The sequence below is a fragment of the Piliocolobus tephrosceles genome, chromosome 7 (assembly GCF_002776525.5).
Source record: "Piliocolobus tephrosceles isolate RC106 chromosome 7, ASM277652v3, whole genome shotgun sequence".
NCBI classification, from domain to species: domain Eukaryota; kingdom Metazoa; phylum Chordata; class Mammalia; order Primates; family Cercopithecidae; genus Piliocolobus; species Piliocolobus tephrosceles.
This window is the reverse complement of record NC_045440.1, coordinates 35,647,490-35,669,143: the sequence shown is the minus strand read 5'-3', so window position 1 is coordinate 35,669,143 and position 21,654 is coordinate 35,647,490.

Sequence of the window (21,654 nt, the reverse complement as noted above, 5' to 3'; positions counted from 1 at the left end):
AACCGCAATGTAAACTTAGATTGCATTTCAGATTGTAAACAATGACCCCAGTGCTTCATGCGATGTTAAATCAGAAATGAGCTATTAACCAAGCTAGTCCTCTTATGAATGAGCCCCTAACCCTGATCCAGGGATCCTTGAACGAAAATCATCAAAATGATTTATCTTCACTTTACCTATTATCTCACAAGAATCTCATTACTCGGGGAAAAGGAGGGTGTTCTTCAGGGGACAGAGGGCATGGGGGAGGGGCTTCCTTATAACTCAACTTTCAGAGGGAGCTGAGTAGTAAACAGATGGAACAAGGTGTGTATGAGAAGCCTCTTAGATTTAGTCTTTCATATTAAGGCTCTTGCTGAAAATTCTGGCACCGCTGTGAAATGAGAGGAGCTCTGACACACAGAGACACCCTCCTTGCCTTGCCAACCTTCCCATACACAGTCATGCGCACCGGGAGCAGGTACCAATACTGAAAATGCCTTTCTGGAGTTGCCTCAGTATAAACCCTTGACAATTTAGCAACAGCATCAAGTGAGGAAGCAGTTTCCTTGATCTGGGGAAGAAGAACCAACTCATAAACATGGAACTGTGCCCACTGCCTCTTCCTTTGCTCTGTGGATTGGCTGTGGTTCTGCCCTAGCACTCGGATGTTGCTCGGGCTGCTTGGGAGGAAGCCCAGCCTGGGTCAGGTGGTCATAAGCCAGAGCCCCTGTCCTGTCCCCAGGACTGGCCTCCCTCTGGGGTCCAGCATGGCTCCAGTGCTGAGGCTCCCACTGCTGGAGGATGTGCCCTCTCCTCTCTTTGTTTCTATACCAAGGAGATCTGCAGGATAGAGGGCAAATTATTCTTAGCAGATTGGGGCTGGGGGTAAGCCGGAAGGGATGAGGGAGAGAGGAGAGAGGAGAGGAAAGGGGAGGAGAGAGGAGGGCAGGGGTCAGGTAGAGGAGAGAGACAGCAAGAAAAAATAGAAAAAAAATAGAAAATAAAGGTTGCAAATACAAAGGGAGATGAACAAGGAGCAGAAGAAGGGAGGCCGGAGAGGGAGAAACAGGGAAGAGGAACAAAGAAGACATTTCCAAAAAAGATGTGAGCACACCAGGCAGGAGGTAGAAAAGGAACAAGGAGAAAGGAAGGAAGGGAGACAAGCTGGGGAGAGAAGAAGCAAAGGCAGCCAGGAGCAGAGAGAGGGGAAACCCCAGGGTGTGCAAGGAAAAATATGAGGGAAGCCAGTGGGAGGAAGGTGAGGAAGAGGAGAGAGAGCAGGCCCTGGGTGGGGAAGAGGCAAGCGGGAGAAAGCCTGTGCTGTGTGGATTATTGTGTGTTTGTCATCTGGAATGGTATAAGCTGTAGGTACAGCAACTCCCGCCCATGATTTATGGTCCCTGTCAGGCAGGGACCGCGCTTTGTCTGCTGTAGCGTGGACGATGAATGCTCCGCTGTCATCCCAGCCCGGCCGGCCTTTCTCTCTCTCTGCTCCCAACGCCGGCTCCCCATTTCACGCCAGTGAACATAAACAATCTTTTGTAAACCTGACAGTCACACTTGCTTCTTTGGAAACATAAAGCAGAAATGTATGACTCGGCTTTCATTACCCAATTTCCTACGCTATATAAAAACACTCAGGAAAGACATGTAAGTGGTCACGAAACCTGGGAAACTGGAAGTGTCCTGGAGAAAAAAAAAAAAAAAAAAGGAAGAGGGGGGAGAAAGGGGCTGTAGGGTGGGAGGGAGCTGGTGAGGAGAGGAGATGATGTGTCTAACTCCACCACATCCTTCCCAGAAAACGCCAGCTGATAAACGGGCCATGCAGACACATAATTATATTACATTTCTGAATAATAGACATTTCCTGCCTGAAGTGTTGCTTTTTTTCCTCCTTCTCCTTTTAACCCAGAGTGCAGTAATGAAACAGTCTTGAGATCAAAGCTGCCTGATAATGTGGCTTTGTTTTTTCTCCCTTTTTCTGCTTTACATTTTTTTCTTCCCCACTAGCCATTTGGCAGACTCCAGGAAGTGAAAAGTGTAACTTGTTTTTAAAGAGCAATTAGCGTGTAGATCTTGGTGATTTCTCAGCCAGGAAGGCGAGATGGGCATTGGAGAATCTGCATCTGTTTTGACAGTCAGGCCAGGGCAGGACAGGTGGGAAGCCCTTGGCAGTGGGGAGATGGTGGGTGGCTTTGGAATCTGCTGAGACCCGGCCTAGAAGCCACTGGACATTTTCCGAGGCTTTTCTTTAGGGAATAATAACCTCTCTTCCAGCCTTCAGTTATATTCAGCTATAGTCTCACGCCCATCAGAGGGGAGAGGTGCTCAGGGTTTGGAGCCTGGGTGCTTTCATTATGTGGGGTCCTGGCCTTGATGGTCTGGGAGGTCTGAGTTCTGGGGAGGTTACTTCAGCAACACTGTAGGCCAATGGGATTCCTGGCTTTGTGGATCTGGAAGTGGAGAGCTATTTGCTAATTATTTTAATCATCTTTCCCCCACCCCCACATTCTTTGAGATCAAAATCTTTGAGAGGCATTTAGGGAGTTGCTTTAGTTTGTCCAGGTGGTTGGTTTTGGACAGAAGAGAACCTTGTAGCAGCTACTGGGGAAGAGTCAACTGTGCAACATTGCAGTGGCGATGCTAGTGCATATCCTGGGCCTGGGAACTGACGCAGAGATGGAGGAGTCCTTCTGCTTCCCTGAACCTCAGCTTTTCTAGAAAGACGGACATTCCACCCACCTATCTACACATCAATCACACACATGCCAAGTGCACACACACGCATATACAGAAATATTAGGACACTCTTTCAAGGACTGGAACATTAAAATTCAAAAGAGGTTTTGAATACTTACTATATGTCCAGCACTGTGCAGTCATCCCTTGGTATCCGTGGAGGATGCATTCCAGAACCTCCTACATATACCAAAATCCATGGATGTTCACGATCCTTACATAAAATGGTGTAGTATTTGCATGTAACCTATACACATCCTCCTGCATACTGTAAATCATCTCTAGATTACTTATAATAACTAATACGATGTCCATGCTGTGTAAATAGTTATTATACTGTGTTGTTTAGAGAATAATGACAAGAAAAGAAGTCTGTGCACATTCAGTACAGATGCAGCCATTCATTTTTTTTTTAATATTTTAAATCTGTGGTTGGTTGTATCCATGGATGCAATGAGGAACCCATGGATATGATACCCATGGGTAGGAAGGGACAACTGTAATAGCTTTTATAAGATGTATGTCCTCAAAATGATTTTTGCTTAATTGGAAAGTTTCCAATATACTGATAAAGCAGTATAGAGCTTGGACAGAAAGAGTGGCTCTAGACATGCATGTGACACCAGGAAGGCTTCCTTCTCGTCCTTCTGTCTCACCCCATCCATGCCTAAAATTTATTCATGATTGTTTCCTTGACCTCCTCCATAGAAACCTCTTGGCCTCCACACCCATGCTGAATGGTCTGTCCCCTCTGGATGTGTGGAACTTACTGTCTGCTCCTCCCCTGTGGTAACTAATCAGATGCTGTCCCATGCCAGCTCTCACGCGGCTCTCAAGTCTTCATGTGTATTTCAAGGGCAGAGATTTTAATCATGTCTTGTTCCTCTGTGTATCCCCCACTGCAGTCAATGGTGGGGGTGGGGGTGGGGGGGATGGTTCTATACAACACACTCTACACCTTGGGAAAACATACATCCCAAGATCATTTATAATTCCCTAATTTACCCCCACAAAGCAAGGTGTGTTTGTGTAGATTTCTGACTTTTCCCTAACAACATTTCCATAAGGAGGTTAGTATACTTTTAAAACCTTCACAATTTAAAGTATCTTTTAAACTAATTTGATGGTCATTTATTTTTCACAAAGAAACAGCTTTTGTTCTTTCAAAAGAATTGCAATGCGCATAGTGAGTGTTAAGAATGGGAACCCAGCATAGAGATTTATGTGCTGGGGGTCACTAGACTCACACACTGGCTCAACCAACAACCTCTTGATATCCATGATTCTCATTTGGACCTCATTTGGAATAGATTGTTTCCATTACTTTTTCTGGTTATAGGACTAAGGGTTAGCTCACAAATAGAGGAAACCACTAAGGAAAAATCTACCAACCATTCATGTAGCTGGTGCCAAAAATCTGTGGATTATTTGAAAGCTAAGTGCATCCTTTATGTCCCTGAACCCTTGCTCACTTCTCACCCTCACCGGGGGTCTTCAGTCTTTCCTTCCTATAATCTAAAAAGGCTCTAGTGAAAACACATAGACTTTGCCTTTGGATCTGGTTTCAAGTCTTGTTTCTACCACTTTACTAAATGTGTTGTCAGTGAAGGTTTGGATGTTTGTCCCTTCCAAACCTCATGTTGAAATATGATCCCCGCTGTTGGAGGTGGAGCTTAATGGGAGGTGTTTGAGTCATAGGGGTGGACCTATCATGGATAGATTCATGCTCTTCCTGGAAGGGTGGGGAGTGAGTTCTCACTCTATAAGTTCCTGTGAGAGCTGGTAGTTAAGAAGAGCCTGGCACCTTCCTGCTCTCTCTCTGGCGTCACCATGTAATCTCTGCACACGCCAACTCCCTCTGCCTTCCACCATGAGTGCAAGCAACCTGAGGCCCTCACTAGAACCAGATGCTGACACTATGCTTTGAGTACAGCCTGTGGAACCATGAACCAGATAAACCTCTTTTCTTTATAAATTACCCAGCCTCAGGTCCTCCTTTATAGCAACACAAATGGACTAAGACATCATCTAAGACAAATAACTACCTTGAAGTTCAGTTTCCTCATCTGTAAAATGGGCAATGTAATAACCCCCCTAGAGGGATTGTTGTGAGGATTACAGGTACAATAACTACTACATAGTAGCCACATAATCAGTGCCAATTCCTTTTCTTTCTTCTTATTCACTACAAACTTATCCTTCCATTTCATGCCATTCAAAAGGCAGAGTTTCAGAAACCCCAGTGCTGGCACTACTTAAGGAAGAAATAGACAGGCAGCTCACTGAGCACTTCTAACCACGATATACAGACTCTGATACAGACTTGGATTTCTTTGGGGCTTTGGAGGAGTCTTTTCTCTGTTATTGTTAGGTATGTTCATTGGACAAACAAAGTAAGCACGATGAGAAGAATTTAATACCTGTCAGGCCTCTGAACAAATGCCATTGATCTTGCTGATACTATATAAAAAGCAGGAAAGTGGATTTGGTTAGGTCCTATGGCAATTTATAAGCCTTTGGCCTCCCTAGTTAATTTTCACTAGGACAGACATTCTTTTGCCTGCTGGGAGGAGAAGTAGCTACTCGCAAAAGCTGCCTGTGCTGTGCCGTTAGGAAAGGGACTCAGAAGGAGGGCATCTTACATGTACAAAAACTGGAGGAGTAGCAAGCAAAGAGGGAGGCGGTGGGGATATAGTTGAACTTCATGTTAGCAGAGTTCAATACATGGAAATCATAGGTCCTCTCTTGTCTCTAACTGTCCCTGCCATATATATAAAATTAAAGGGAGTTATTCATAGTTCAGAAGGAGGATTTCCTACCTTTTAATGACCTCTAGAAATATCCTGCTTCCCAAATAGGTGTACTGAATAATTTACACTCGGCTTAAGCCGTATTACCATCTTATAGAAGAACTTGGGACGGCAAAAAGATGCTCTTGGAATGTGTTGTTTTATGGCTATAGAATGATGAATTTTACTCCCAACTACCAAAAATGGAAGGATTTGCTTTGAGGGGTGATGGTGATAACAGCAGCATGTTTTAACTCATTGGCAGGTTGGGTCTTCTTTAAAATTTTGTCTGAGTCCGTGGAAAAGATCTCTGGCTAGGAGATCTTCCATAGCCCCTCCCATAGGACGGCTATGGAAGAGTCCCTGTGGGCTTAATGTGTGGGATAAGAGGACCCAGCCAAACAAGCTGAGAGAAGCAAGTTTTTCTTTTCATTTGGACAGTAGCTGTAGCTGCTGGTTGGTGTGAAAATGTCTACCACAATTTTGGTCATCAGTTTTATTCTTGTTTGGAGCATCAAGGTATCTCATCTTCTATATCAGTTATCTATTGCTCTATACAACATTACCCAAAGTGTAGTGGTTATTATCTTGCAGTTTTTGTGGGACTGGGATTTGGGAACAGCTTATATATCGGTGCTTCTGACTGAGGGTCTTTCATGAGGTTGCATTTAAGACATTGGCTAAGGTGACATCCTCTGAAGCTTGAGCAGGGTTGCAGAAGTTCTTCCAAAGATGACTCACTTCCTGACATGGTTTTGGTTCTTCTCTGGCTATTGGCAGGCTGTTGCCACATGGACCTCTGAATACGCTTGCTTGAGTCTTCTTACCATATGGCAGCTGGTTTCCTCAAAAGCAAGTGATCCAAGATATAGCCAGGAGGAAGCCATAATGCTCTTTTGACCTGGGAGTCATATACCATCACTTTTGCCATATTCTATTTGATAGAAGTGAATCACTATGTCTAGCTCACTCTCAAGGAAAGGAGAATTAATATTGACTTCTGGAAGGGATATGTACAAAGAATTAGACAAGATACTTTGAATCTCCATTTTGTCTTATTTCTATTCCTAATTATTCATATAAAAATCATAGTGCTGAACCTTTATTTTATTGCTGAAAATTTCCATTTTCACACCATGTATTATCAAAATTTGATGTTGAAATAGAACAAGATGAAATACAAATAAATATGATTACAGACATTTATTAAATATGCAAAACCAAATGATACAAAGCTTTGTTTTGACTACTTCCCCTTTATGATTCTTCTTCTTGGGTTATACTGGGTAAAGCCCCTCTTCTACCTTGTGGATTTTCCTTGTAGACTTTTTTTCATTGCCCCAGGGACTTTGACTTTGCTTTCACATTTATAGTCATTCATTTAGAAAATATTTAGGAAATTTGCATGGCCAGTTCAATGAGGTTGTTTACTGCAAGTTTCTGAATCACAAATAATGGGGGAAGTGCAGTTAGAGGAGCACCTCCTCCATCTTCTTGGTACTGGCCAGTCCCTGCTCTAAATGCAGAACAGATTAAGTCAGTTAAGATGCTGCTAAACTTGACTGGCCAACTGACCAGTGTCTCACTGAGCATCAGTGTTGGCACTGGTTGTTTACTGGATGGTGAGAAAAGAAAAGAACTTTTATCTGAGGAATGGGAGTTCTTTCAATTAGCAGGCCCAGAGAGCTATTAAAATGAGACAGCAATCACATCCTACTTCCCCCTTGAGCTACGTATTCTTCTCTTGAAACTGCTTGCTATTACTACAAGCTATAAATTAACCTCATAATGCCACACCAGACACTATTAACCACACCCTATTGCTTAACAATGTTTAGCCAATCACTAATCGATGTTATTTCTGTAAACCAGTGAGAATTCCTGACAAATAACTTTGTATCAACCCACTCCTTGTCCCCCGTTTTGCCTTTAAAAATCCACTTGTAACTGCTGCTAATCAGAGTGTATATTCAAGACAACCTGATTCTGTGCTCCCGGGTTGCAATTTCAAGCTTGGCCCAAATACCTTTCTATTTATACTAATGTGGCCTCAGATTCTTCCTTTTAGGTCAACAATAGCTATGAATATGTTTTGGTTGTTTAGTAGAGGGAGTTTCAAGGCAAGTTGTCATAGTCCGGGCATTATCCATACAAAAACTGGAGACTCTTAGCAGGCCACAGAGTAAGGATGACATTCAAGTACACGAAGCTGGTTCTACCTGAAGCTTTCCCGAGTCCTCAGTCAGGTTCACTTATCCAATCATCCATCCATTTCACACACATTTATTAACCTTCTACTGTGGGTCAGGCATTATGCCAAAGCAAGAGATGACAAATAGTGAAACTGCCTTTGCAAAGATGATAACAGTGAGAACATTACGACAGTGAAAGTGATCTGACCTAACCGACTCCATCTTGCCTTTAACTTCTAAGCTGTCCTCGTTCATTCCTGAACATAGGCAGAACTATGTAAAACTATCAGCCACAAAATTAGACATTATGGCTCAGGAGTCACGCAGTCAGAGGCCATAGGTTTCCTAACCTCCCCAATTGCTTTGATGGCTAACATTACTATTCTAAGACCTAAGATTGGTGTTTGAGATATTTTCCAGACCTTGCATTCTGATGCATCAGCTGGCATCACCCAGACTGGTAAAGTGTCTCATCTGGTCTTGTGGCTCCCACCTAGGAACTGGCTCAGTCCAAGAGGATGGCTTCAATCCCCTATCATTTTATCCCTGACCCAACCAATCAGTATTCCCCATTCCCTAGCCCCTGCCTGCCAAACTATCTTTAAAAAGACCTAGCCTCTGAATTTTCAAGGAGGTTGATTTGAGCAATAATAAAACTCTAGTCTTCTGTTTAGCTGGCTTTATGTGTATTAAACTCATTCTCTATTGCAAGTCCCTTGTTTTGATAAATCAGCTCTATCTGGGCAGTGGGCAAGGAGAACCCACTGGGCAGTTATAATAGTTTCCAAGTAGGTGGTGAAAAGCACTGGGTGAGGAAGAAGGGGCAGGGTATTTTTCCTGGCAAAGAGCCAGTCTCAGGGCTGATGTTCAGGGGGCAGTAGAGGGTGGTGACAAAGGAGAGGAAGGGACTCAGGACACTTTTCAAGGCTTTGGCACAGAGAGAAGGAAGAAGACAGAAGCCCTGTGGTAAGAACTGGGTGCAAGGTGGGACCAGCAGCCAGAGTTTAGGGAGCCATTCAACTATCAGACTTGAGGCCAAATTAGCGGCAAGTGAAATTCACTTGCTGAGACCCTGAGGTGGGCCTAGAACCTCTTCCATCTCATAGGTCTCAGGAGGGGCAGGACTGGAAGGTGGGTTTCCAGGCAAGCATGACGTCAAGTTTTCTGAGCCAGGGGAGAGGAGAGCTGCAGAAACTGGCAGTTCCTGCTGCATCCCAAACATCCCAGCACGGGGGATGGCTCTGCAAAGGAGCGGAGAGAGCCAGGCAAGGGAGCTAGATGGGCCCAGGTAAGGGAGCTAGATGGGCCCAGGTAAGGGAGCTAGATGGGCCCAGGTAAGAGTCCCTGTCCCTCCCTGACACCCACTACACACGCCCCACTTCTCTGCCTCCTATGGCCAAAAGGAACCCCCCAGATGCACAGGCAGGGGAGACGCCCCCAAGAGCAGGCTCCAGGAGAGGTGCCCTATCTTGGCAGATCCAGTGCCAAGGAGCACAAAGCCCCATTGAGGTGCAGGGGAGCTTTCTCTCCTCCCCTGCAGTAGGGCCTGGCTCCTTCTCCTTAGGGGGTTCATTTCAATGTTAATGAGACTAAGAAGGTGAAGAAAGTTGTTTTCTTCTAGAAATTCCATTTCACCCTTCCTTGCTCTCTGAGCATACCTCCCTGATTTAGATACACTGTGTTTAATTAAAACTGTGTTTGTTTTTCTTCCTCCTTTGCTCTCTCCACTTCCCTGTGCAGACCTCTTCCTGGGCTGTCTCTGCCTCCCAGCCCCACCAGGCCTTTGGGGAAAACTTGGTTTGGAAATTTTCTTTCTCTGCCTTGCCACCTGGGATGCAGAAAAAGGTATGCATTGGGAACCTTATGAAGAGTTGCATACACATGTGCCTCACTTGAGGTAAATGTGAGAGCTCAGGTATAAAAAATCTGGATGCATAAAAACTAATTATTGAGAAGAGGAGGGTTTCCCATTGCATGGGAGAATGCTGGGACAGGGAATTGGGGAGCAGTTCTTTTCGTTAGGGAAGTACTCTTCGCCATTTGATGGGGACTTAGAGGAAGTGTCCTTTATACAGCCAGCTCCTCTACTGCATTTAAAATAGGGATTAATTCAACAAAATGAAGAATATACAGTTTCAAAGAACATAGAGTCATAATAGGTATAATTTATCTGCCAGGTTCTGTGTAAGCACTTGAATGTGTCCAGTGAAATTTTTACTGGAGCTTTGATTTATTTTACTAATAATGAAATAATTATATAAATATACATAAAATAAATAATTTGATTTATTTTATTAATAATAAAATAAATGTATAAATCTATGGAATCAATAAAATAAATAATAGTAAAATAAATTATTTTATTACTAATCAAATAAAATAAATTTATTAGATAAAATTCAAAAAGTTAATAAAATAAATTATTTTATTAAAGGTAATGGCGAAATCTGCAATTTCTTTTGCAGCATCCTAATACCTAGTTTACATAGGAAGAAATGACAGCTTAGTTTCTTGTCTAAGCTCGTGGGGCTTATCAACAGCAGAACTGAAATCTGACTCCAGATTTGTCCAGCCACAAGTCCCACATTTCCCACTATATCCAGAAAGGACCCCAAAGGTTGAGTCTGAGCCATTCAATCTGTTCTGATTTTTCAGAAGCCTACAACAGCCATTGGTGGGGATTGGATAGGAAATGCTGGCCGTGAGGTCTTCTGCATCAGGAAAGTCCAGATCTTCTGAGAGGAAGACGTGGGAGATGATGGGCTAATTGGAGGCTGTGCTTTGGTTTGACTCGCTCTCCTGGCCCACATCTGGCTGGTGGAATTCTCAGGCCTGTACTCTTGGTGCTTAGGCTTACTGTCTTTCCCATTTCTGTATGTTGACCTACAAGTTAGCTGAGTAAAATGAGGCACACTTGTCATTAAATGCTTTCCATACATGGCATGCTCAGGGTGGAATGACCTAGTAGTCCTTGTCTATTTCCTTCATTGGTGTTTATCCTCCAGTTCAGGGCTGTACAATAGAAATACAATACAGGCCCCATATGCAATTTTAAATTATTTAGGAGTCACATTATAAAAAAGTAAAAATAAAGAAGTGAAATTACTCTGAATAACAAATTTTATTTAACCTGATATATTTAAAATATAAGCAATATGAAAAAGTAATATAAAAATCAAGGAGATATTTTACATTCTTTTTTTTGTGTGTGTGCATAGTATTCAAAATCTAGGGTGTATTTTCCACTTATCGCATGCCTCAATTCTGACTAGCCACATTGCAAATGCTCTCAGGTCACATGTGCCCAGCAGCTAAGCAATTCTGAAAGCACAGTAGCTGATCCAGTTACAGGTTCTTCCCCTTGGAGTGGATGTTTCTGATTCCTCTTGACTCAGAAGCAAAGAGCCGAAGGAGCAGACAGGTGTGTCCTCTTGAGCTACTATCCACTTTCCCTGCTGGTCACCATGTATTCCTTGTAGCAAGCATCGTGGGGCTGATCCCAACCTTCCCCAGCAAAGAGGAGCTTCAGGGGAGAGAATTTGGGTCTATGTCAACGACTCATGGCCCTAAGTGTGGGAAGCACTTCCCAGGGGGACTGCAAACTGTGGCCCATGAAAAATGCATCACTTCCTGTTGTGCATTTCTGTTTAGCCAAAGTTTGATGAAGTTTCTATAATCAGTAAAGGCAAGCTCAGCCCTAGGAAACCTGTGCAGCTGGTGAGGTTTGATTTTAGCGTTCCCATTTCCCCACTGAGTCTGATTCTCTCCTTCATTCTCAAGGGGACTAGGCCCCAGTCCAGTGGGAGGTCCAGCTCCACCATGCTTCACCACCTGAGGAAATCAAACTTTCTTCTTTACAGCTGCTGTGCTCAACTGGACACAGAATGTATGCAGAGCCTCCCACTGTTCTCATGTCCAGTTCTTCACTGAGTTTGGCTTGAGACTTCTGGGGAAACAGACCTTTGACAGGTGATGTGGCTTGGTTGTGTGTCCCCACCCAAATCTCATCTTGAATTGTAATCCCCACGTACAGAGGGAGGGACCTGTAATCCCCACGTGTCAAAGGAGGGAGATGATTGGATCGCAGGAGTGGTTTTCCCCATGCTGTTCTCATGATGATGAGTGGCTCTCACGAGATCTGATGGTTTTATAAGGAATTCTTACCCCTTCGCTTTCTCCTGAGTCTCCTACCACCAGTAAGACATAACTGCTTCCCTTTCTGTCATGATTTTAAGTTTCTTGAGGCCTTCCCAGCCATGCAGAACTGAATCAATTAAACATCTTTCCTTTATAAATTACCCAGTCTCCAGTAGTATCTTTTTTTTTTTTTGAATATTTATTTATTTGGAGACAGGGTCTCACTCTGTCTCCCAGTCTGGAGTGCAGTGGTGCGATCTCAGCTTACTGCAACCTCTGCCTTCCAGGTTCAAGTGATTCTCGTGGCTTAGCCTCCCGTGTAGCTGGGATTACAGGCGCCTGCCACTGTGCCTGGCTAATTTTTTTTTTTTATTTTTAGTAGAGATGGGGTTTTACCATGTTGGCCAGGCTGGTCTCAAACTCCTGACCTCAGGTGATCTGTCCATCTCGGCCTCCCAAAGTCCTGGGACTACAGGTGTGAGCCACCGCACCTGGCCCCATCAAGTAGTATCTTTACAGCAGTGTGAAAACAGACTAATACACTTGGTGTAGGAAGATGCAGGGAATGTGTGCAGAACTGGCTGTAGGCAGGGAAGGGATAGGCTGAAAAGATGTCATGGCTTTTGGGGAGATGACAGTCATCTACTCAACCCTTTGAGCTTTTGTGTCTCTAACCTTGGACAACATAGCGGCAGTGCACCCTCCACCTCTGAGACCTGCTGGCATCCTTGGACAGGAATTAAATAAAACTCTCAAGGTCAGATGTCTTCAGATTCAGCTGCTAGTCCTGCTCCAGTTTGCACACAGTCACAGGAGTCATTGGTCATTGTCCCCTTGTGATACTCTCGCTTGCTTCTGGTGTGGGTCCCTCTGTTATACTCTTGGTGCTTTCAAGGATTCATTTCTTGTTCCATAGAGATCTGGTGCTCTAAGCTTATGTCAAACTCTGCTTCAGATGAAAAGCTTAATTCTGGTCTTGCCTGGGTGTTGACAAAGGGAAGAGAATTCCACAGAATCAAAAGAAACAGCGGGTGTGTTTTACAAGTGCTAGGACATTTTAGACAGTTGGATAGGGTGTGTTTTATATTGAAGGATGAGGAGAAAAAACTAAGTTCTTTCTATTTAATTGTTAGGCTACCTTGCAGAGGATGGCAATAGAAAAAGAGACTTTTCGTTTCAGCTTTTGGGGCTGTTGCCTTAGGAGAAAGGTGCTTTTCTAGTCCCTTGTGGCATAGGTTACTCAGGTCAGAAACTGAGCCAGTATGCTTAGCAGAATTATATTAAATAGAAGTCAGGTGCTGGTGGTACCCAACATTATAACTTAGCTAAATGGTCATGGACTCAGCTTGGGAAGAATCCTTGCAACAGTCTTCATCATGGCCTGAACTTTACCCACTTCCTCTTTGCTGTGTGACTTAGGCCATCTCCTCCTGCATGCCTCCCATGCACACTTTGCTTCAGCCATATAAGCCCCGTCACTGTTCCTCAACACACCAGGCATGAACTCAGCTGAGAGCCCTTGCTCTTCCTGCACCCTTTCTCTGGAAACCTCATTTCCCCTCAACTTTCATAAAGCCCACTACCTCACGTTCACATCTTTCTTCTAATGTCATCTTCCTAGTGAGGCTCTCCTGACCACAATCTCCTTCCTCTTTTCCAAGCCCTGCAATTCTCTATCCTATTGTCCTGTCTTATGATTATATGTCATTAGTGCATACATGTATTTGCTCATTACCTGTCCTTTTCACTAGAATGTAAGTTCAAAAAAGGATAGAGATTTTGTTTTGTTCATTACCATGGAAAACATAAGACAGTTTGTGACACACAAAATTGAGAACTAAATGTTGAAGGGTAAGTATACGAATGAATCATCTGGTTTCACATTCCAACTGTCTGTGGCATCCTCAACAGATTCTGGCTTCTGCTCAAATATCTTTAGGAATGGTCAATTCAACAACATCTTTTGTTGGGTAGCTTCAATTGTTGTAAAAATCTGTGTGTGGAAGCATGGCATGGTAGAGAGAGCACCAGGTGCTTTCCAAAAAGTCAAATCAAACAAACAAACAACCATACACATGGATGTCTGGACACAAGCCTGGGGAAAAAGCAGCAGGCTACACCTGTCCCAATCCTGCCATCAGTTCCCACAAGATGTCAGAGAATTCATTTCACCCCTCTGGCCTCAGCTTTCTCTTCTATCAAACAAGACTGTGTGGACATCTTAGAAGGGGGATCCCATGACTAAAGCAAAAGCATGTAGAGATGAAGGAATCTGATAGCAGTTCACACACTGCTGTGGTTTGAATGTTTGTCTCCTCCAAAAGTCATGTTGAAATTTAATTGCCATTGTGATGGAATTGGGAGGTGGAAGCTTTAAGAGGTGTTTAGATCACGAGGGCTTCACTCTCATGAGTGAAATCATACTGTTATTGTTGGAGTGGGTTTGTTATTGCAGGAGTGGTTTCATTTCTGTCTCTCTCTCTCTTTGCTCTTTTGTCATGTGATGCTTTCTGCCATGTGATAATACAGCAAGAAGGCCCTTGCCAGATGCTGTTGCCTTGATCTTGGACTTCCTGGCCTCTAGAACCATGAAAAATAAATTTTTGCTCATTATAAACTACCTAGTCTGTGATATTCTGCTATTGCAGCACAAAATGGACTAAGACAAACAGTATTGTTTAACTTAACTATTGAATCCTCAGAGTGTCTCCCTGGTGTGTGTGTGTGTGTGTGTGGTGTGTGTACACAGAGGTGTATAGACATGCCATCTCAAACTGGACTGAAAGCAACACCACTTGTTTCGAGGATGCATCACCTGTTTCTCTCTTACTATTCCATACAACCTGTGCAGAAAACTGGACTGGCTCAAAAGGTTGATAACTGACTTAATATAAGCACAAGAATAACTGTGCATTTATGTAAAGCCTTCCTCAAAGGAGCTCTCAGCACTCTGCAGATAATGGACTTATTTATCCTTAGAGCACCTCTGTGAGGCAGTTATAGGACAGGGGTGACCAGGCTCATGTCATAAATAATGTCAGGAACAGCACGAAGCCCAGCCAGCCTATAATTCTGAGGCCCTGGAGAAGATGGGATGGGCCCAAGGTCACTCAGTGAGGTGGGGCTAGGGAAAGCTTTCCTGCTGAAACAAGGGTACTCATTCTTTCCAGTATTTCTGCTCCCAGGGCCTCCTTACATGTCTACTTGGGCAGGCTTGGGCCTTTTCTGTGCACATTCTAAGGCATATTTTGTAAGTCATCAGCAGTGTCCTTATTAACCCATGGCCCAAAGAGCTCCAGAAATATTGTGCTTCACAGAGTTAAACATGAGTCTTTACTGGAGAACATGACACTTCACAAGATCCTTTGTGTTGTGAATCTCTAAGAGGGGTCTTCAAGAAGCACAATTTTCCAAATTTACTTGTCCATGAAAATGTTCCTCGTCAGGCTCTCACAGGATTGGTGAAATGCTGGTTTCTTAACATTTAACACCAGAACTTCCCTTGTGGAAGGCGATATCTAGGTTTATGGAAGATCTTGGTGAGCCCAGTGGGCACGTGGTCACTTTGTCAGCATGGCTGTCAGATGCTGAGATATGGAGCGGGAAAGCTGCTCTGTATGTGACAAGGAGAGGAATGAATGGCTTTTGTTCCTAAAAGAGAGGAAGAAAGAGAGGAGAAGAAAGGAGAAAGGTAAAAGAGAGAAGCCAGGAAGAGGGGAGAGGCTTGGGCTGGATGAAGTAAAGGTTCAATGAAACTCCAGGATGGTGGGGAGACCAAAGGACAAGGATTTCAGGATTTAAGAATAAGGATTACGGTGGCTCATGCCTGTAATCCCAGCACTTTGGGAGGTTGAGGTGGGCGGATCGCGAGGTCAGGAGATTGAGACCATCCTGGCTAACACAGTGAAACCCCGTCTCTACTAAAAGTACAAAACAAAACAAAACAAACAAACAAACAAAAAACAAAAACAAATTAGCTGGGCATGGTGACAGGCGCCTATAGTCCACCTACTTGGGAGACTGAGGCAGGAGAATCGCGTGAATCCAGGAGGCAGAGCTTGCAGGGAGCCGAGATCATGCCACTGCACTCCAGCCTGGGTGACAGAGTGAGACTTCTTCTCAAAAAAAAAAAAAGAACAAGGATGCTGGCTGGGCATGGTGGCTCATGCCTGGGATCCCAGTGCTTTGGGAGGATTGCTTGAGACCAGGAGTTCAAAGCTGCAGTGAGTTATAATCATGCCACTGCACTCCAGCCTGCGGGACAGAGTGAGATCCTGTCTCTCAAAAAAAAAAAGAAAAAGGAAAAAATAATAAGGATGCTTACTGCCCCATTTGAAGTTGCTGGTGTGACAATGTAAACCCCTCCTCCAGTGTCTTCCTCTCCCATTTTTAAGGGAGTCTACGAGATCATGTTGCTTTGTAGAGTGATATGTGAGTCTGTGTTCATTTCATCCCTGAACTTCTGTGGACAGGGAACAGACAGCATCAACAGAAACAGGAGCCTAGAGGCAGAGATGACCAGGAGAGGTAACCCCTTGGTTGCTCACATAACCCTTTGGGAGGGTTGCGGCACTATAGGGCTTGAGCTAAATTCTCTAAGATTTCAATGGTATCCCAGGCTGCAAAATTGCGTACACCATGAATTAACTGTTTCTGATGATGTCCTCTGCTATGTCACCCCAGAGTCATAATTAAGTGCCTGCATTTGTACTACACTAGCCCAGGCATCTGGAACCACAAAGAATACACGTCTTAAGATAGTGATCCTATTTCCCTGTAGCGGCCTGTTCTCCAGATTACACACATTTTACTGTTTGTGATCTGGACTTTCTGCTTCTATTAAGGAAGCCTCAGTTTCATCCAGCATTGTTTTTATTTAGCCTTCACATTGTCTTCTCAGCACCTATTAAACTGGGTCAACTGAAATCCTTATTAGGTAATAAGTAAGTTCACTCTTTTTGGTTACAGCTGCTCAGATTGTATGGTATTACTGCCATGTGAGTGAGAACTGCTTAGTTTCATGTCTGTTGCATCATGATTTCAGTTTATATCATGTTGTAATGGGGGAGGATGTCTCCAAATACATGCACATGTGCAAAGGCCTCGAGAGCCACTCTGTGCCATTTTAAGGAGTGCCTGGTGTAACGAAGTGATAATTAATAGCGTCAGTCACAAACAACTTTTTTCTTTTCTTCCCGCACTTCCCAGCTTGTTTGTCAAAGCCTGCTGATGTGCCAGTGATAGGCGTGATGTAAACATAGGTAGACACAGAGATCCTGGCAGACAGTGATTGTGGAGGGTGTACTGAGACCCCCTTGCAAACATCCTTAACAATAGTGACAGCCACATGTCTAAACAGAGTTCACCTTAAACAGCTTTTAAGTGCTTCTGGGGGTAAGAAATAGGAATGATGAGGGGAGAGAAGGAAGCAGTAGCAGAATGTGGAGGTCTCTAATTGTGTTAACTGAGTTTTAGTTTCATCAGAGCTGCCTTAACATCTCCTAATGGAAATGGTGCTGTAGGGCTGCTTGTCTTGAGCCCACAGCCTTGCAGGACAATGGAACTAACGTGGGCAGGGGAGAAAGATGGTGCTTCCTCTTCTGCTACTCACCAGCCGTGAGACTGTAAACAAGTCAGTCTTTTCGAATTTGTTTCTTCATCTCCAAAACAGATTTTCCAAAGTGGATCCGAGGGATAATGAGTGCTCTGATGCTACATAGGAGGAAACTTAGTAACCTGAAAGAGTTCTTCCCCCACTCAATGTTGTGTGAGTCTCTCGGGGGTCAGACCTTATGGTGGGGCCATGGACCTTAGAAGGCAGGCAGTGACTCTGCCTTCATACAACTGCAGAGGTGATGAGATCTGTACATTGACAACCATGAAGCAAGGCAGGTGGGAAGTGCTTTAAGAAGTAAAAATAATAGGAGAAGGGAGAGCCTCCTCTGAGGGGAGGACAAGTGGGAGGAGGAGCACTCTGCAAGGGCTGGCATTTGTGCTGACCCTGAAGGATGAGTGGGGGAGGATCAAGAGGAATGCCCTTTTTGAGAAAGGGAAAAAGTATGACTCCCATTTGAAGGCAGAGTGTTTCCACATAAATTACCCGATTCAGCTCTCCCTTCAATAATGGTAACAATTTGCCTGGCAAAGCATTGTCCGTGATAGAGTCTGTCTGAACTTACTCAGCAGAGGCTGTTGAGATTCTGTGCAATGTGTCACAGGGTGCAGGGAGGGAAGTGAGGGGAGACAAGGTTGGAAGTGGTTTCTGGGAGCTTAGCATTTGTTGCATAGGCAGGAGGAGCCCTGAGGGTTTTGGAGCAGGGCATTGACAGGAGTCAAGGTAGTACCTTTACGGGGGTGAAGCAGGTCACTGTGTCTCGGTATCTTGTAGGCATGGGGAGTCCCCTCAAACCTCTCTCCCTGTTTTCTTGGGTGCCTGGAACCATATTTCAGTCTGAAATCATTAACTCAAAGGTGCAGGGCATGAAATTATCTTTCAAGCTGAAACTTGAACCCACATAATGCTGCAGTTTTCTGGAGGGATGAATGGATTAAAGTCATTCACCAAGCACTTAATTCAGTCAACAAACATTTAGGAAAGACCTAAATGAGTCAGGCACAGTCAGACAATGACTAAAGCCAGCTCTTGTCCTACCTGGCCTCCAAGGCTCATCTCGAAAGGGCTTTACATCAAGAAGCCTTTCCTGATATGTCCTCTGAAAATAGTCTCTCCTCTCTCCCAAGTTAACCCCTGAGATCTCCCTACATTCTCAAGTAGCTCACCAGCTAAGGGTGGCAGAGCAAGTCAACAACAGACTGGATTTGATAGAGAAAGTAGGGTGGAGCTTTGCACAAGGTATGATGTGGGCAGTCAGAGAAGACTTCTTGGAGGAGGTGAAATACAAGCGGAGCCTCTGAAGGGAATGCTAAGGACAAGAAACAGCAAAAGGTGTGGGGGAAATGGTGAGCAACTACAATTTGTTACAGCAGAACCTGTTGAGGCCTGGGATACAGAGAGCTATGGCTAGACACAAGTTGATGGGGATCAGAACACAGAGGACCTGTGCACACTGTGCTCAGGAGTTTGGGCTCCATTTCACCAATGATGAAAAGCCACTGATATCTTCTGGGTAGAGGAATGACATGGTCTAACTTGAATTTTCCATGGATGATCATACAAAATACTGGTATTGGCTGGGTGTGGTGGCTCATGCCTGTAATCTCAGCACTTTGGGAAGTTGAGGCGGGCTGATCATGAGGTCAGGAGTTCGAGACCAGCCTGGCCAACAAGGTGAAACCCTGTCTCTACTAAAGATACAAAAAATTAGCCGGGTGTGGTGGCACACGCCTGTAATCCCAGCTCCTCGGGAGGCTGAGGCAGGAGAATTGCTTGAACCCAGGAGGCGGAGGTTGCGATGAGCCGAGATTGTGCCATTGCACTCCAGCCTGGGCGACAGGGCAAGACTCCGTCTCACAAAACAAACAAAACCAAACAAACAAACAAAAAATACTGGTATTGTTCCAGGCACTGTTTTGGAGCTTTGCAAAGGATATGGTTTGGGTCCATGTCTCTACCTAAGTAAATCTCATGTCAAACTTTAATCCCCAGTGTTGGAGGTGGGGCCTGGTGGAAGGTTACTGGATCACAGGGGCAGATTTCTCCTTTGAGGCTGTTCCTGTGATAGTACATGGGTTATCATGAAATCTGGTTGTTTAAAAATGTGTAGAACCTCCCTCATCTCTCTCTTCCTCCTGCTCTGGGCTTATAAGGTGTGCCTGCTTCCCCTTTGTCTGCTAACATGATTGTAAGTTTCCTGAGGCCTCTCCAGCCATGCTTCCTGTACAGTCTGCAGAACCGTGAGTCAATTAAACTTCATTTCTTTATAAATTACCCAGTGACAGGTATTTCTTTACAGCAGTGCAAGAACGGATGAATACAGCAAATAATCCTTACAATAACTTACAAGATAGGTACTATTATTATCTCCCATTTTACAGATGGGGAAACTGAGGCTTAGAGCTGAAATGACTAGTCTGGGGTCGTACATACAATAAGTGAGAAGAGTTGGGGTATGAAGCCCCAGAGTCTGTGTTTTTAGCCAGGCTATTCTACCACACTCTGGAGACATCAATGAGAAGTCCCAGGTAGCAAAGTCTGGAAGTTGGGAGGCTCATCTGGAAGTTGTTGCCAGCGTCCTGTTTGGAGATGCTGGGTTCTTAACTAGTAGTGAGCAGTGAGGGTGGATTCCATAAATGTTATGGAGGAATTTTTGAGGTGTTGATGAGTGATTGCCAAAGGAATTGAAAGAGGAACCAATGTTGGACTTGGTTAGGGGTTGGCACATTGTTTCTTCAAAAGCCTACATGGCAACTCTTTTAGGTTTTGGAGGTCATATGGTCTCTGTCACAATTACTCAACCTTGCCATTGCAGCAGGAAAGCAGCCACAGACCATAAGTGAATGAATGAGCGTGGCTGTGTTCTAATAAAACTTTATTAACGGACACTGAAATTAGAATCGCGTGGCATTTTCACATGTCATGAAATATTCTTCTTTTGCTTTTTTTGCAATATTAAAAAATGCAAAAATCATTCTTAGCATGAAGGCTGTACAAAAATAGGTTGTGGGCCAGTTTTGGGCAGTAGTTGGCTGACCTCCCAGCTAGTTCCTGGGGGGTGGGACAAAAGAATCCAGGATGATTGGAGGTGAGCTCCAAGTGGAGGGCATAGGAGGCTGCACAGCATCTTCCTGGGCCAGGATCCTCTGCCCTGGTGTCCTCTAGCCAGGCACACATGCTGCGAAGGGAGTGATTCACAGCCCGCATGCAGTATTCGACCCCCTTAGACCTGAGCTGCTGCTAATCAAAGAACATTCGCAAGGACAGCGTTAACAAGCAGTGGCTTTCTCTTCTTCCAGCTCCCCCTTTCCACCCCAGGCACGGTGGTAATGAAAACACGTTTACATAAACACAGAGGTCACGGTCACACGGCCACTCTCATGCTAAAGCATTTCCGAATACTAATAGTTTCCATTTAATGCAAAATCCAGGTTGTACGGGAGAGCTTAAGGTGACCTGAAATACCACTCTAAATTGCACCACTTAATTAATAAAAAATCATTCTGCAGGCTAACCGACTCCAGTTTTCTTTATCCGTGTTGGAGACAGGGGAAACAGAAAGTTTGAAACTGTATCTGAGGACAGATTTTATGGCTTGAGGGCATGGCCTCAAATGTCAAATCCTCCAGAAAAAAACCAAAGGTCATCTCTTAGACTACAAGCCCTATCAGCCAGCAGCATGCCTAACTCTGCTCTCAGAAACCCTTCACCATGTCCAGGAGAGACCCTTTCCATGGGGGTTCATTATGAGTGGGCAATGGTTCATGGCTGCCATCTTTCAGCACCAACTTCCTGCCAGGCACCAGGCCAAGACCTCTGCAAGTGCACAATTGTAGACATTTCATTGGTGCTAATGACGGCATGGACAAGGCATGGGATCTCAAAGAATGTCTAGTTCAAGTGCCCTTAGACATTAAAAACTTTTAAATTAAGTAGAATGTTGTGCACTTCATCAAATTTACACAGAACTTTAGTATCTACGACATAAAAGAGGGACAGGACAGTCCCCTCTCACACAGTAGGCCCTGAGGCATTCTAGGATCTTGCACTGTGACTGTGATCCTTCATTTTCTTTTTTTCCCTCCCTCCTTCCCTCCCTCCCTCCCTCCCTGCTTGCTTTCTTTCTCTTCCTTCCTTCTTTCCTTCCTTCCTTCCTTCCTTCCTTCCTTCCTTCCTTCCTTCCTTCCTTCCTTCCTTCCTT